This window comes from Schistocerca americana, chromosome 4, assembly GCF_021461395.2.
Source record: "Schistocerca americana isolate TAMUIC-IGC-003095 chromosome 4, iqSchAmer2.1, whole genome shotgun sequence".
In the NCBI taxonomy this organism is placed as follows: domain Eukaryota; kingdom Metazoa; phylum Arthropoda; class Insecta; order Orthoptera; family Acrididae; genus Schistocerca; species Schistocerca americana.
In genome coordinates, this window is record NC_060122.1 from 81,427,301 (window position 1) to 81,445,549 (window position 18,249).

An 18,249-nucleotide genomic window follows, 5' to 3' on the forward strand; every position below is an offset into this window, starting at 1 on the left:
TATTTGTTGCGGTTTGCTTTGACAGCAGGTGTTACATTGCATAGTAGGATGACGGAAAGTTTTGGAAAGGACAGCTATGGAACACATTTTATACACATTTCACTACTTGTTAATTCGAAGTTCACTACTTTTCAGCATAGTGTGCGTTTCTTCTTTCAGGTCAATAATCCGTTTTTGTATTTTTTCCAGGAGAAGTTTTTCATGACACTTACTAAACCTGTTACTTATTATACCTGTTCTAGTACTTGCATTTTTATATTTTTTACCCATTTGTGTTTATCATTTATAAATGTGATCACATGTACTGCCTTGTTACATAATCTTGCTACAGCTGACTCATGACGAATGACGTTACCTATCCTCATTTGCAGCAATAGGTCAAAAGCAAAAAGTATTATGCCTCAGCAATTAATTATCGATCCCAACGCAATGCATTGCTACCAAAAAAATGTATTACCAGTCCCACATAATGTCACTAGTTTATGATAATTCTGAATAATACTGATCAACTCTGAATAGCATGTCACTCGAGTAATGACCTCTTAATGAGACTATATTCAAAATAATGCTTTGTCACTAGCTAATAACTGCCACTGTTTAGTGTAATGCCTGTGATTACTAATGATTTGACTGTAATTAACTGATTTTTAATAATGACTGTGTAATGATCTGAATAATACTGAATGATGAACTATGTTTTATTCTATTCAATACTTGATGGCCACTGAGTGCCAATAATTAATGTCACTCCACGAATTGTTATTAATTATGCCATTGATTAGCTCTTGTTTCCAATGTTGATACTTTGTTGTTGGAAATGAATGTGACTGTTTCATAATGCTTTGTAATTAGGAAAAGACTAATGATTCTTAATAGATTGGAATGACACATAATTAATTAACTATGGTACTGTTTAATAATGCTTTGTAATTAATTAAGGCTAATAATTCTTAGTATATTGAAATGACAAATGATTAATTAATTAACTGTAATTAGACAAATGATTAATTAACGACAAATGATTAATTAACTGTAATTATACAAATGATTAATTAACTGTAATTAGACAAATGATTAATTAAAGACAAATGATTAATTAACTGTAATTAGGAGAAGGTTAATGATTCTTAATTATACTCTGTAACTGAAAAGAATGCGATTATTTCATAATATTTTGTAACCAGGAAAAGAAGGCTACTGATTCTATGTAAAACAATTAATGAACATTTTTCTGTAATACTACATACTTGGTACAGAAATGTTCAATAACTGGGCTATGAATGCCACGAACTATCAATGAAGACTGTAATTGTCAATATTATGTGACTTGATGTCCTTCACCTCATAAGCTGACTACCCTGAATTACTGCAATGTCCATTTGTCCTGTTTATCCCAGTGATCATGGAGCACTATATTTGGTTTTGCACTAATTCTACGTTGGTGTGCCTTGTAAGAGTGTGGTGTTGACACGACATGCTGTCCACCACCATGAGCGATGAAGACATTATTATGGTCCCACTGTTTGGTGTACCTAATGTACTGCCAAAATGAAAACATGGAACATTACTACGACAGTTCAGTGTCTTGGCTACACTGATAAATTCTGATGGGAAAAGAACTTCAAGTTGTGTCACTTGGTGTTGTACTACTGTGGAAAGATATGGACTTTCAGAGCAGCTGTGTGCAATCTAAAGTGCTACAACCATGATGCAATCCTTCCCTTTCCTATCCTGATTCTTGTCACATAAAGAAAAAATTTTTTTTTGGTAACATCACTTATGTTCATAGGTTATACATTTTTCGATTCGCTAAACTCCAGTGTGAGTACACTTATGTCACTGGTCGACATGATGTTTGCCATTATGTTTATTCGTTGTGAAAATACTAAAGACATTTTTCAGTGCATGTGCACTTTGGACATGAATTTTTTTTTTTGCCATTATGTTTATTTGTTGTGAAAATACTAAAGACATTTTTCAGTGCATGTGCACTTTGGACATGAATTTTTTTTTTTTTTGCCATTATGTTTATTTGTTGTGAAAATGCTAAAGACATTTTTCAGTGCATGTACACTTGTCAACATAATATTTTTTGCCAGTCTGTTTATTTGTTCTGAATATGCTAAAGAATTTTTTCAGTGCCTGTGCACTTTGTTATCTGTCAAATAATTTGTATATACTTTTCTGATTTGCTACTATGTTTTGTACTCACATTTTGTCTTTGTCTGATATATTTTGTACTTAGTGCGTGTGCACAACATTTACTTTATGTACTACATCTAATTATTCTTGCCAGTCTGTTTATTTGTTCTGCATATGCTAAAGAATTTTTTCAGTGCCTGTGCACTTTATCTGTCAAAAAGTTTGTATATACTTTTCTGATTTGCTACTATGTTTTGTACTCACATTTTGTCTTTGTCTGATATATTTTGTACTTAGTGCGTGTGCACAACATTTACTTTATGTACTACATCTAATTATTCTTGCCAGTCTGTTTATTTGTTCTGCATATGCTAAAGAATTTTTTCAGTGCCTGTGCACTTTATCTGTCAAAAAGTTTGTATATACTTTTCTGATTTGCTACTATGTTTTGTACTCACATTTTGTCTTTGTCTGATATATTTTGTACTTAGTGCGTGTGCACAACATTTACTTTATGTACTACATCTAATTATTCTTGCCAGTCTGTTTATTTGTTCTGCATATGCTAAAGAATTTTTTCAGTGCCTGTGCACTTTATCTGTCAAAAAGTTTGTATATACTTTTTTCTGATTTGCTACTATGTTTAGTATTCACATTTTGTCCTTGTCTGATATATTTTGTACTTAGTGCGTGTGCACAACATTTAAATATTCTGTAAGTTGTAGGATTTTGTTAATTAAAGAAAAATTTTGCCGCGCTTGGCAAGTCCAAATGACTCACCATCGCTGCCAAATTTTTGCCCCCCGAGTGGAGGGTTATGAAACACGTATGTAACGCAGCAGCGATGGCGAGGCATTGTAGCATCTGTGACCAGAGAGTATGCGCTTGACCGCGCGAGTGTTGCGAGCGGTTCTCAGTCAGTAGTAGTCTTTGCGAGTTAGTTGTCGCTATGCAGAGTAGCAGTCAGTCAGTCGTTGCGAGTCTGTAGCTCTGTCTAGTTGAGAGCAGTACTCAGTCTGTAGTCGTCATGCAGAGCGGTCGGTCAGTAGTAGCAGCCCAGTGCGGTTGTGTGATGTAGGCGGTCGGCAACAATGGTCAAGATGAGGAATAAGGTATACTGTTAATTAATATAATCATTAGATAATGAAAAATTTTATTTATTGTAATTATTCTCCAACAAGTCTCCCAATAATAATTTTTTATTTCAAAAGCATTTTTTCAAAAGTTTAATTTTTTTTTGAACTAAAGATCTCGTTGCACTTCCCATTTCATTCCACTTCTTTTTGAAGAAAAATTTCACTAGAATTACAAAAAAAAGGAGAATATTATTATTTGCAATGCAGTTCCTCCAAGTGGTGCGCAACAACAAGAGCAGATATGTGACATCCATTTATTCTGAGGTAAGACTTTAATTCTGATTGTTTTTACACAGGGCCAAAAACCGATATTTCGGTTTAATTGAATTTTCTTGTCACTGAATGGACTTTAATTTTTTGAAGGATTTATAATTGAGTCAGATTGCGAATTTCACATTTGTTGCCATTGTCAGTACAATTGATTGTAGGCAGGTTACGCATAGAGCCATGTCCAATCTGCATTTCTAATTAGTATCGTTATTTTCTTTTAAAATTTTTGTGGGGAGGTTACACTTGGCTCCCATTTCTATTAAGTATTGTCAAATTTCTTTCTTTTAAAAAATTGCGGTGGGGAGGTTACACACTTCAGAAATTGCTATAAAAGAATCAACAGAACGCAAAATTTTCTATCAGCTTCAGTAGCACCGTTCCGCATTTATCTGCTCAATAAAACGGATACCGAGCGATTTCTAGTGACACAGAACTGCACCACAAGGCAATACACAAAACGTTGAAACTGGTTAGTTTCTGTTGGCCAATGATTTAAGCTGCTAATAAGAACAGTTCCAGCCCTCAAATATTCGCTGCAATTCTTAGGTAATCTAACAGTGTTACAGAGAGCAATTCATAAAAGAAACTCTGAATTTAAGAAAACAAACCTAACTGAAATATGTCAAAGAACGATCAATACCCAGTAATTAAAATACTGACTTTACACCTAACTTTCCTCCCGACTGTTTTAATACAAAAACATGCTCACTATGACATGCGTCACATGATTCATGATTGCACAATACTTTCATCATATACATATATATGCACGCTTTACATATGTCCCCTATTCACTCTCTCAGTATCTCCACAAACAACACTCAGACAACAAAACACTTAAATAATAGTTTTGGATGTGGTTGGTATTACGTCAGCAGCAACTGTGATGAAAGAAAAGGCAAGCCAAGACTAGAAGTAGGTGAGACAGTAAAAGTCTATGCACACTCCTTACTTTTGTGGCTTAAGACCCCGATCAGAAATTAACTAGAAAATGATTTCATAGAGAAGATATCAGTGATTTAGAAGCAGTGATGACAAAAATAATTTCATGTACAACGTACTTTATGTAAACTGGATTGATATCCATATGCTACATAAGTAGCAACAATTAATCCTCGGATTCGTATACAGGGTATAAAAATACAATCGATATTAAATTATGATGACAAAAATATGTGTTATTAATTTTCGTAATACTGCGTTCTGTGATTTAGAACAATGTAGGTGCACTTGATTCCATGACCTAATAAAAAATTATTCTTCGTCGTTCACCATAACACACCAGTGATTTACATTGATGGCAGCTAACAACTGAGTCGGAAAAATCATGATCTAAAATTCTTCGACAAAAATCGGATGCTGGACGTTACTGGAATTCTGTTACAGAACAGAAGTGTCTAGGACGCAAACGAACGTCGCAGGTAACATCAGTGCACATTCTTGGTGTACGTTAATCCTTCATACAAATGAGGAAATTCTCGATGAGTATGCCTCTGTAAATATTGCAAGTATTTGCAATGATATTGCTAACTGAGTACCCGACAATGCCCGGATATGTATTTATTCTGATCTTCTATTAGTCCGTGTTCCTTTTGCACATCTCTCTGTCCATCTCCTCCTTCGCCCTCTCCTTCTGTCCATATTCCCCTCCCTGTTTCTCTTTCTATCGCCTCCTCCCTCCAATCTGTACCAGTCTTCTTCATCTCCCTGTCTGTCTGCCCATCTCCTCCACCCCCTCTATCACGGCACCCCCACAGTAGCTCTTCCCAGATTGTAATTAATTGTGCCAAATTTGGTTGAAATCGTTCCACGGGTTTAAGATCAGCTTCTCACTCGTGAATTTACCCGCATACACATATGTCAAATATAGTTCACATATATTTAACACACTACACTCGTATTTGTACACATGTGTCATCTATCTCTCTAGCGAACTTTTGCCCTGCAGTTCCATTTTCACGCAGTTCAATGTTTGTGACGTAGAATCTCCTGAGCTCTTTGCTGTAAAATATTATAGTCTTCCAGGTATGTCCAGTGGCATATGTGTCTATTTGCGCGAAATGTGTTGTAAGTAAAGTCATTGGTAAAGATGTAACAAGTTAATGCGTCATGCATCATGCGGCTGTTTCTTCCCCGTCTCTGTGTTTATGATGACATATCTCCTGAAATGTCTGTCGCACAATGATATATTTTTGTAGGTACATTCAGCGGCAGATGTGGATACCGTCTGCGAAATGTGTTGGGAATGGAGGTGTAGTAGCAGAGCAATAAATTAATATGTCGTGCTTAATGCTGCAATTTATCAAGCACCTGAGTGTATGACGTCATATATCTTGAACTATGTGCAATGCAATCATGTACGTTTGTAGATAAATTCAGTGAGATACGCATATACTGACTGCGAAATGTGTTGTGAATAGAGTTAGTAGCAAGGAAGTAATAAATTGAAACGTCTTGTGTAATGCTACAGTTTTCCACACATCTCAGTATTTACAATGTCATATCTCCTGCACTATGTGCAGTGCGATATTATAATTTTCCTGATACATTCAGCGATATATGTATTTGATTGTTGACTGCAAAATGTGTCTCTAATACAGCTAGCAGTAGAGAAATAATAGATTAAAACGCTATGTGTCATGCGGTAATTTTGCGGCACGAACAACCATAAACGTTATCCTTTTCATCATTTTGTGGGGATCGTCAGCGAGAATATTTTTTTGTAAAGGTTTTAAATTAAGTGTGAAGTTTGATGTAACTCTCTAAGTGCTTTCATTCTGAAATAATGTAGTATTCACGCATCATGGACTACACTGCCTTTTCATCCCCGTCTTTACCCGTTTGATATATACGTGAGCCTAACCCCCGCAGTGATCCTTCAAGGTCTGTGATACGGTTGCCGAGCGGTTCTAGGCTCTACAGTCTGGAACCGCGCGACTGCTACGGTCTCAGGTTCGAATCCTGCCTCGGTCATGGATGTGTGTGATGTCCTTAGGTTAGTTTGATTCAAGTATTTCTAAGTTCTATAGGACTGATGATCACAGAAGTTAAGTCCCAATAGTGCTCAGAGCCATTTGAACCATTTTTTTTGTGATACGTGTACACAATTTTGCCGAAGAAGGAGCAGTGGATTAGTAGAGGATATGGTATTGCATAAATTCATACATGTAGACGTACGTAAATTTGTCGTAAACAATGTTTCTGTAATATGTGATACTTGAGAACAGGAGCCCCAAAAAAAATTTCTTTCGTGCGTCCACGATGAGTGTATTTTGGTGTCTCACCGGGCGAGGGGATTGCTGGATCAATCGTCTGTTTGACGTTTCCGCGAGGTCGTCGCTCCGCTCCTAGTCCGAAATGTTGCGTATGATGACACCTAATTACGAAGCCTGATCGTGAACTGTTAAAAATATCACATTAACCTGTTTAAGTGAGATACTGACAAAACTAATAGTACAATGCAAGTAGACGATCTAACGTCAAGAGCAACACATCTCCCGTTCTATGCTTTCCCACTCCCTTGCCCCCCCCCCCCCCCCTCTCCAAGCAATAAATAAACGCTGGCTCAAACCCTCCGCCACCTCTCCAGGTATGAAGCAACCAAGCTTTGGATTATAATTACGTCTTCTCAGTTTAATAACCGGAAGGATGTATAACACACGCAACTGATCACTCAACGGTGTTCTGCTCTATACACTGATGGGGATCCTGCGTATCGAGACTTTCTTCCTCGCGTATGTGTTGGACTCTCTGACCCAACATTCACGTCACAGAGTACTAAGGAGGTAAACGTCTTGTTCGCTCTTTGTACTATTATTGCCTCTTGTTATTTTCTGAAATACATGGTTTAAAGCGCATGGGACATTTTTCGTAGATATACAGAAGTCCAAATAGTATGAAACATTATCAAACTTTACGGTTTCATGTCCAGTATACACACACCTTCACGTGCAACATAACTCTAATATATTCATCTGTACTGCATAAGAAAATCACTGCAGAAGCTATTTGTAACAGCGTGGGGTGAACTCGATGAGATTATATATTCATGAAGCACGAGTTCTGCGCAGATTCCTGACTTATTGTATCCGGTTAAAATTCAATAGACGCTATGGCTACGACGTTCAAGATAGAGTTAGTTACATGAAAAAGAACACTGCCGTTTATTAAAACTGAATATTTCACCAGCGACAGTATAACTGGTAATAAAAAGTGAACTTCTTGCAATATTGATTGCTGATCACAGGATAAGTCCCTTACCTCGCGCTGTTTCGTACAATATTTTGACGTTGGTTTCTGTTCTTTTCTGTTTTGTGATCAAAAATGTCTCTTATCCTGCAGAAGCTAGAACTACGCACGTCGGAAAAGAAAGTCCTGATCGATGTTTCTCCATCTAAGATCTTCGTTTGCCCGGTTCCCATTCGAATCACAGCGTCGAGCTGTTAACAGTTCGCATCACATCAATAGGGTTGCAGCAGGGATAACGTTATACACAGAGTCCACATTCTCTTCTTTTAGCGATCGAGGAGGTTCAGTGTTTGGCACATAGGACTCACGTTCGGGAGGACGACGGTTCAAGTTCGCGTCCGGCCATCCAGATTTAGGTTATGCGGGATGTATAATAAAGCAATTAGCAACTAGTTATATGAAAGAGATTTAATACCTCTACCGGTTTCGGGCACTCGGAGCCCTTCTTCATAAGGTTAGGTTCAAAATCTAAAATGATACACTCACGCCAAGAAAACTTTGGAATAAAAATAATGCAGTTGTACATTTTAGGATTTACGTCAACAGACACCGGCTTTCAGCTCTATTTTCTAGTCTTAGGCACACGAACAACACTATTTCGTGAACCTAACGCTGTAACTGTGCATAGTGGTGTGCCACCGATTCTTGGATGTAATGATTTTCTTCATTATCTTTACACTGGTTTCATTATAGCCCATTATAAACGCATGGTGGACATATGATCCCAAAATTTGTACAGGGTCCATTTTGATGAAAAACGTTGAGCTGAATCGACTTTATACACATTGCTCATACATTCCGTGTAATCCACATGAATGGCCCCTTCCAACACCAAAAAGAAATGCGATAATTTTCAGGTACATATGTTACACTTCTTGTAACGATTTTATTTCGGTCTGGGTTTTACGCAGATTCATTATAAATCATTATGTTGTGTTCAGGGCTTTTAAAATATCCAATATTAACGTTTTCGTTTCACATCACATTGTTTGCCTCTGTTAGGTACCATTTTCCGAAACACTTGTCGCTCAAACAAATCGACAGGTTTGATTCCAACCGCTGTAGTTTCAAATCGGTCCAACGTAATTTATTGTGTTACTTAGAAGGCCACCTCTTCTTGACAAGTATAGGCAACTGGCTAAGACCTTGTAAGTAGGCTGTTTATGTTTTCTCTATGTAAGTAGGCTGTTTATGTTTTCTTATTGGCAACGTTACGTAGCGCTCAATATGAAAATCACTGGCTGTGCTGTGTGCAGTCTGTGGCTGCTTTGCATTGTTGTAATACTCGCCATTGTAGTGTTAGGCAGCTGGCTGTGAACAGCGCGTAGCGTTGCGCAGTTGGAGGTGAGCCGCCAGCAGTGGTGGATGTGGGGAGAGAGATGGCGGAGGTTTGCAATTTTTTTTTTTTTTTAAAAAAATAAAATTGCAAACCTCCGCCATCTCTCTCCCCACATCCACCACTGCTGGCGGCTCACCTCCAACTGCGCAACGCTACGCGCTGTTCACAGCCAGCTGCCTAACACTACAATGGCGAGTATTACAACAATGCAAAGCAGCCACAGACTGCACACAGCACAGCCAGTGATTTTCATATTGAGCGCTACGTAACGTTGCCAATAAGAAAACATAAACAGCCTACTTACATAGAGAAAACATAAACAGCCTACTTACAACCTTCTGTAAGGTCGACAAAAGAAGAAATTTCGTAATTCACTTTTGTGTTTTTTAATTTTGGCGTATTGAGAAACTTGACAGGTGATATACATCAATTACCAAGTTTATATTACTGTCTTCTAGCGAATGTAGAAGGCATGTAGTAGATAAAAATGCCATAATTAACCCATGTCAGGAAATGTGCTGTTTGGAAGTAAAATAAGTTGGAAGGTCGGATCAGATTTAAGTTTCACTCTTCACAGTAGGCCCACAACGGATATAATGGGCTCTGACATGTAGGAATCCATGAAATGGGCAATATTGTGGGTAATCGTCGTTGGTTCTCTTCTACATCACGAAGGATGTTCTTTCCAAAGCGAAGTGTGTAATACGTCTGTGGAGCACGGGAGTCAACCCTCCTAGTTGCAACATACCAGTGTTTGGCATCCGTTATTGCAGTCGGCACAATGGTATGCGATGTCATAATTACAACAGCGACTGTCGACACAGCTCTCTTCCGAGTCAGCATGAGAATCTTAAAGCTGGAGATTTGAAAGTGGTTCCGTCCATAACCTCATTTTACATCCAAATGGGATCCATACCAAAACTTTATGTACTGAGCCTCCTCTTCAAACCATACAAGCTTGTTATAAGAATCGTCAAGCAATCAGTACATATATCAACTTTTGCTGTCCACCTCTTTGTGGGGGCATCAGTGACTTAGGACTGAGTTTAAGAAATCGGTATTTTCATGAACGTTTCCTTGGTAGACGTACTGGAACAGAGTGCAGTCATGCGACTGAGGACAATTGGCGAGTTATCCGAATGCGAATTAGGTTTGGAAAAGCCCTCAGTGATAAGCTTACGACCTACAGGATGCTTTCTGTTGAGGCCTAAAGGGCAGGTGAATAGTACGGTTGGTCGGCAACAGGTGGTTACACGGCCACCGTGGAATTTAGCTTTATTGATCCAAGCCTCATGAGGGGGATTTCTTAAGAGGTATCTAATTTTTAAAACTACTGTCATGCATAGAATTAAATAATAAAATATAGTCGCTGGAATATGCTAGTGATATACACTGGGAGCTAGTTTCTAAATCTTCACCGAAATCAGTCGGTTGTATTTTAGTATTAGGGTTAGTGTCCACTCACAGTATACGGCTCGATGCTAGAAAACGTTTGTGGTCTCACATCCAACTTACCGAATGCCAGGATCGCAGTCGTTTCAGACCTCTCACATGCGCTTCCGTAGAGCAGAAGATCAACAACCCAGGAGAAGTATAAACAGCCGCGCTTGTCCCACGCAAGGTGAACTACCTGAGGCTGTAAATTTCTACAGGCTTCGCAGCACGTTCTGTGGCTGTGAAGTTGCTGGACCATCACGCAGCCTGCAAGGCGGAGCAGCAGCGAAGCTCAGCAGGTGTGTGTACCCAGTTCACCCCCACCCTGCTTACCCCACCCATGGTAGCTGCGCTCGCCCTGAAACAAGCAAACAACTCAGGCCCTTCTGCACAGCGCTAACCGCAGCACCTGAACACTGACATTCGAAGGACTTACCGTGAACGTAAAGTGAAGAAGCGCTACCGACTTAGATTTGCCTGTTGTTTGTGACATTCCTAGTGCCCCGTTGTCACAAAAAAATGTGAGGCAGGAGCGGTACTTGTCAAATTTAGTTCAGGACAACCAATTTATTACCTTATCAACAGCAGAAAACGTTACAAATAACTGAATTATGCTAAGCGCAAGGAAATTCGTATAACAAATTAAAATTATTTTTTTCTCTTAATGAAACACTGCTACTTAAAACAACTTATGTCACCTGTCTATTTTACTGTGTTTCACGTTTTATTGACTTCCTTATTCCTTTTCACTTCAGTTGGATATCTGAAGTCAGGTGCAAAATCCCCAAGATTGGCGATCCTTTACAGAAGCTCGAAATTTAGCACGGAATTCAATGCGAGACATCTATAACAGTTTCCACAACGAAACTTTATCTCGAAACCTGGCAGAAAATCCTAAGAGATTCTGGTCGTATGTGAAATATGTTAGTGCCAAGAAACAATCAACATCTTCTCTGCGCGATTGCGATGGAGATGCTATTGAAGACAGTGCTGCCAAAGCAGAGTTACTAAACACAGCCTTACGAAATGCCTTCACAAAAGAAGACGAAGCAAAATATTCCAGAATTCGAAACGAGAACAGGTGCCAACATGAGTAACGTAGAAGTAAATAGCCTCGGAGTAGTGAAACAACTCAAATCACTTAATAAACAAATTCTTCTGGTCCAGACTGTACACCAATTAGGTTCCTTTCGAAGTATGCTGATACATTAGCTCCATACTTAACAATCATATACAACCGTTCGTTCGACGAATGATCCGTATCCAAAGACTGGAAAGTTGCACAGGTCACACCAATATTCTAGAAAGGTAGTAGGAGTAATACACTAAATTACAGGCCAATATCGTTTACGTCGATAAGCAGCAGGATTTTAGAACATATAGTGTGTTCGAACATTTTGAATTACCTATCCGGAAACTGTCTATTGACACACAGTCAACATGGTTTTAGAAAACATCGTTCCTGTGAAACAGAACCAGCTCTTTATTGACATGAGGTGCTGAGTGCTATTGAGAAGGGATTTCATATCGATTCCGTATTTCTGGATTTCCGGAAGGCTTTTGACCCTGTACCACACAAGCGGCTCGTAGTGAAATTGCGTGCTTATGGAATATCGTCTCAGTTATGTGACTGGATTTGCGATTTCCTGTCAGATAGGTCACAGTTCGTGGTAATTGACGGAAAGTTATCGAGTAAAACAGAAGTGATTTCTGGCGTTCCCCAAGGTATTACTATAGGCCCTTTGCTGTTCCTTATCTATATAAACGATTTGGGAGACATTCTGAGCAGCCGTGTCCGGTTGTTTACAGATGACGCTGTCGTTTATTAACTAATAAAGCCATCAGAAGATCAAAACAAACTGCAAAACGATTTATAAAAAATATCTCAATGGTGCGAAAAAAGCCAGTTGACTCTAAATAACGAAATCTGTGAGGTCATCCACATGAGTACTAAAAGGAACCTTTTAAACTTCGGTTACACGATAAATGAGTCTAATCTAAAAGACGTAAATTAAATTAAATACCTAGATATTACAATTACGAACAACTTAAATAGGAAAGAACACATAGAAAATGTTGTGGGGAAGGTTCACTAAAGGCTGCGTTTTAATTGGCAGGACACTTAGAAAAAGACCTACTAAGGAGACTGCCTACACTACGCTTGTCCCCCTTCTCTTAGAATACTGCTGCGCGGTGTGGGATCCTTACCAGGTACGACTAACGGAGTACATCGAAAAAGTTCAAAGAATGGCAGCACGTTTTGCATTATCGCGAAATATGGGAGAGAGTGTCACAGAAATTATACAGGTTTTGGGCTGGAAATTATTAAAAGAAAGGCGTTTTTCGTTGCGATGGAATCTTCTCACGAAATTCCAATCACCAACTTTCTCCTTCGAATGCGAAAACGTTTTGTTGAACCGACCTACATGGGGAGGAACGATCACGACGATAAAATAAGGGAAATCTGAGCTCGTATGGAAAGATATAGGTCTTCATTCTTTCCGCGCGCTATACGAGATTGGAATAACAGAAAATTGTGAAGGTGGTTGGATGAACCCTCTGCCAGGCACTTAAATGTGATTTACAGACTATCCATGTAGTTGAAGACGTAGATGTAGAATACACTCATTCTCTGACTTTCTTTGACCCATATAGTGATAATACTTTCTGCATTTACATCTATCTGTACCTACATACTTCACTAGCCACCGAATGGAGAGTCGCCAGGTACCCAGCACCGCTACTAGTCATTCTCTTTACTGATCCTCTCGCAAATAGAGCGAGGGGGAAATAACAGTTTATACTCCTCCGTACGAGCTCTCATCTCTCTAATCTGATCTTCATTGTTCTTCCGCACAATGTACGTTGACGGCGGAGCAGAATCGTTTTTCAGTTAGCCTCAAGTACCGGTTCTATAATTTTTCGTAATAGTGCTCCTCGAAAAGAAAGTCCACTTGCCTTCAGTGATTCCCGTTTGAGTTCCCGAAGCACCTCTCGTAATACCTGCTTGTTCAAACCTACCTGTAACACAACTAGCAGCTCACCTCTGAACTGCTTTAGTGTCTTCCTTTCATCCGACCTGGTGCGGATCCAAAACACTCAGCAGTGCTTTAGAACGTATTGTACTAGCGTCCCACGTGCGGTCTCCTTTACAAGTTAATCACATCTTATTGATGTTCTCCCAATTACCGAAAGTCAGCCATTCGCCTGTCGGTATTAGGTGTTCGTTCCACTTCATACTGCTTTGCAACGTTAAGGCTAGACACACTTAAGCGACAAAGAAATTGGGATAGGTATGCCTATTCAAATACAGTAATATGTAAACAGGCCGAATACGGCGCTGCGGTCGGCAACGCTTACATAAGACAATAAGTGCCTGGCGGAGTTGTCATATCGGTTACTGATGCTACGATGGCAGGTTATCAAGATTTAACAGAGTTTGAACACGGTATCATAGTCGACGCACTAGCGGTGGGACACAGCATCTCCGAGGTAGCGATAAAGTGGGGATTTTCCCTTACGACTATTTCACGAGAGTACCATGAATATCTGGAATTCGGTAAGACGTCAAATCCCCGACATCGCTGCAGCCGGAAAAAAGATCCTGCAAGAACGGGACCAACGACAACTGGAGAGAATCATTCAACGCGACAGAATTCCAACCCCTCAAAATTGGTTCAAATGGCTCTGAGCATTATGGGACTTAGCTTCTGAGATCTGCTGGACTTAACTTTTGAGGTCATCAGTGCCCTAGAACCTGGAACTACTTAAACCTAACTAACCTAAGGAAATCACACACATCCATGCCCGAGGCAGGATTCGAACCTGAAACCGTAGACGTCACGCGGTTCCAGACTGTAACGCCTAAAACCACTCGGCCATCTTGGCCGGCTGTAACCCTTCCTCAGACTGATGCAGATGTCATTGCTGGGCCGTCAACAAGTGTCAGCGACCGAACCACTCAGCGAAACATCATCGATATGGGCTTTGGGAGCCGAAGGCCCACTCATGTACCCTTGATGCCTGCATGACAAAAAGCACTACGCCTCGCTTGGGCCCGTCAACACCGACATTGGACTGTTGATGCCTGCAAACATGTTGCTTGGTCGGACGAGTCCCGTTTCAAATTGCATCAAGCGGATGGACGTGTTGTATGGAGACAACCTCGTGAATCTATGGACCCTGCATGGCAGCAGGGGACTGTTCAAGGTGGAGGAGGCTCTGAACTGGTGTGGGGCCTCTACAGTTGGAATTATATGGGACCTCTCATGTGCCTAAATACGAGTCTGACAAGTGACACGTACGTAAGCATCCTGTCTGATCACCACCATTCACGTCCATTGTGAATTTCGAGGGCTTGGGCAATTCCTGGATGACAATGTGACACACAACAAGTCTGGAATTGCTACAGAGTGGCTCCAAAAACACTCTTCGAAGTTTAAACACCTCTACTGGTCACCAAACTTCCCAGACATGAACATTTTTGAGCATATCTTGGATGCCTTGCACCGTCAGAAGAAATCTCCACACGATCTTACTCTTACGTATTCATGGACAGCTCTGCAGGATTAATGGTGTCAGTACCCTCGAGCACTACTTCAAGTATTAGTCGAGTCCAAGCCACGTCGTGTTGCGGCACTTCTGCGCGCTCTTGGGGACTCTACACGATATTTGGCAGGTGTATCAATTTATTTGGTTCTTCAGCATGTATCATGCAGAATAACTTCGATCCAGAGTACATTCACATAATAGTGCAAATTAAAACCAACTTAATTCGATGCTGGAAGTATCAGATAGTTAGTGGACGTTGCACAGATCAAATTCAGAGTGAGATTTTCACTCTGCAGCCGAGTGTGCGCTGATATGAAACATCCTGGCAGATTTAAACTGTGTGCCGGACCGAGACTCGAGCTCGAGTCTCGGTCCAGCACACAGTTTTAATCTGCGAGGAGTTTCACACAAATCAAATTTTTGCCTGATGCTCAGGTGCGGAGTGGAAGACTTCAGATTTTACTGATTTGTGGACCTGCCTCAGTCTGAAACCTGAAATAGTAAGGATCACGTAATTGTAATCATGGTTAGTCCGTTTTGTAATAAATGTCGTTCTCGGTATATAAACATTGATCTACGGGAGAATACATTAATTACGAGTTGATTTAGAGTTACTCTTCCCGTTTCTGTAAATATCCGGTTTACCCTTTTGGATTGTACTGACGTGGCTTTTCCTGTCTGGTTTGAGTGCATCCAGGAACAAGGGTTGGAACTTTAATAGTGGCAACTATTTACTTACAGCTCGTACAATATCGATACGTGTTTCAAAGTTTTACTGACCTTCAAAGTAGTAACCGGCAATGTGTATAACCCGTTGCCCCTTATCAGTGCCAGTTGTGTTGATAGTTCGAGCGGCTCGGTCTAATGCTCGACTAATTTATAGCAGTTCTGAAGCGAATGCCGTGAGTGTTCCCTTCACTTTAGAAATCGAGTTGAACTTACGAGGGCTTACGTCAGGGGAGTGCGGTAGGAAGTATAGCAATAAGTAGCCCCATCAGTCAAACAAATCAGTACGTGCTGGAGAATTGTCCTGCATAATGATGGTCAGGTTCTACAGAAAGTGTCATCACACCTCTCTCTTTTTTAATCGTCCCCACTGAATTAATTCGGAAAGGAAAACAATTATAATACAAGCAGTGGCGAACTCAAAATACACAGTTGGAAAATGAATTAGTACATTCTTTTAAAGGGTTCCAGTTCACTCAAGATTTACTGTAACAACAGCTAGTGTAGTGTACATGAGATGATTATGTTTACAGATTAGTAGTAGAAGTAGTTCTGAAGTAGCAGATACTGACCCTTGCTGAAACACACATATTAGGACGCAGCCTCCACGGGCGGCAATGCAGGCGCTGATTCTGGCATCCAGTAGATAGCCCAGATCGGGAATACCATCTTGAGATACGTTACGCCACGCCAACTTGACCTGATCACGTAGTTCTGTAAGAGTTGCTTGTTGACAAGTCGAACGAGTCGCTTTTCATCCCAAGATCCCCACGTGCTCGATTGGAACAAGTCCAGAGATCGTGCTGGCCAGGGAAGTTGTTCCACATGTTCAGAACACGTTGAGTTTCACGGGCGTTGTGTGGCTGAGCATGATCTTGCTGGAACAACCCAACACCTTCCTGTTGCAGAAATGGCAAAATAACGAGTCTAGCAATATTCTGCACATGCCAAGTGCTGAATAGCGTCCCCTCTAGAAGCTCTAATGTGAGTGATAATTGTAGCTTTTCGCATCCCAGACCAGAAAGCCTTGGATGGGACCGTCTGTATTGGACGAATGAACTCTGCAAGAAAGCGCTCACCAAGTCTACGTCGTACGCATACATGACAGTCACTTCCATGCAGGTGTAATCTGCCTTCATAGTTGAAGACAATGGTGCGCCATTCCATCTTCCAAGTGATTCTCTGACAGCACCGCTCTGATCCCTTTCAGACTCGCTCAGCTGACTGTAGGAATTACGAGTGCGTCTCCGTGGTGTGACTGCCTGCTTGCTTCATACTTTTGCGTCACACTCGAACTTCTGGCTGTGAGAATCCCCTGTTAAACGGTAGACACAAATGGCGCTCTGGATCCTATTTCACTTGCTATCTGTTGGCGGACGATGTTGAAGCCATTATCAGTACATCTACTCCCCCAGGTGGCATATGCTGTCGTCGGATCAAGCAGGGCATAAAGTCCAAGTATTCGTAACTTTGTCTGAAAGGTTAGAATATCAGAGTCGATAATCAGAACATTTTATTTGGTTGTTCGATGAAATCGCTGCGCGTGTCAGTTTTAAAGATTCAGCATATATTAAACAAAAAGTTTATCCAATGCCAATAGCAGTCGGATAACTTGGGATTAATTATGATAATGTATATTAGCACTCGAAACTAATGTACGGTTAGTATACTCTCGTAGTAGTCGTATATTTACAAAAGTCTCGGGCAAGTATTATTATAAGAGAAAACGACACTGGAGATGACTAGAGCACTATTCTACTGCAAGGACAGACCGAGGATAAACCATTATATCGTTTTCCTGCAAGCCCAGTGGTAACTCCACATTGCGAAAAGACGATGTTAGGATATAATACTCATCAGTACAAATTTTTCAGATATTGGGGTACTAGATGTAGTTAAAATAATTTTAAACGATCAGTAGTGAAAGTGTAATTTAGTGTTATAGAGGAGACTTTTATAATTACGAGTATTTCTAGCATGGATGGAAACATTCAAAAATATCGTGAAGATGGGAAACAAAACCTCATGAGAATTCCAGGTTCAAAAATGGTTCAAATGCCTCTGAGCACTGGGGGACTGAACATCTGAGGTCATCAGTCCCCTAGAACTAAGAACTACGTAAACCTAACTAACCTAAGGACATCACGCATATCCATTCCCGGGGCCGGATTCGAACCTGCGACCGTAGCGGTCGCGCGGTTCCAGTCTTTAGCGCCTCCAACCGCTCAGCCACCCCGGCCGGCAGAATTCCAGGTCACAGAATTCTTCAGAAGATCTTGAAGTACAAGTAAATTAGGAAAAGAGATATTGCAGGGCCAAGATTAAGATGGGAATAATTTTGTTTGTGAGTTCGGAACAAAATGGTTCGCTGCGCGGGATTAGCCGAGCGGCCAAGGCAGCTTC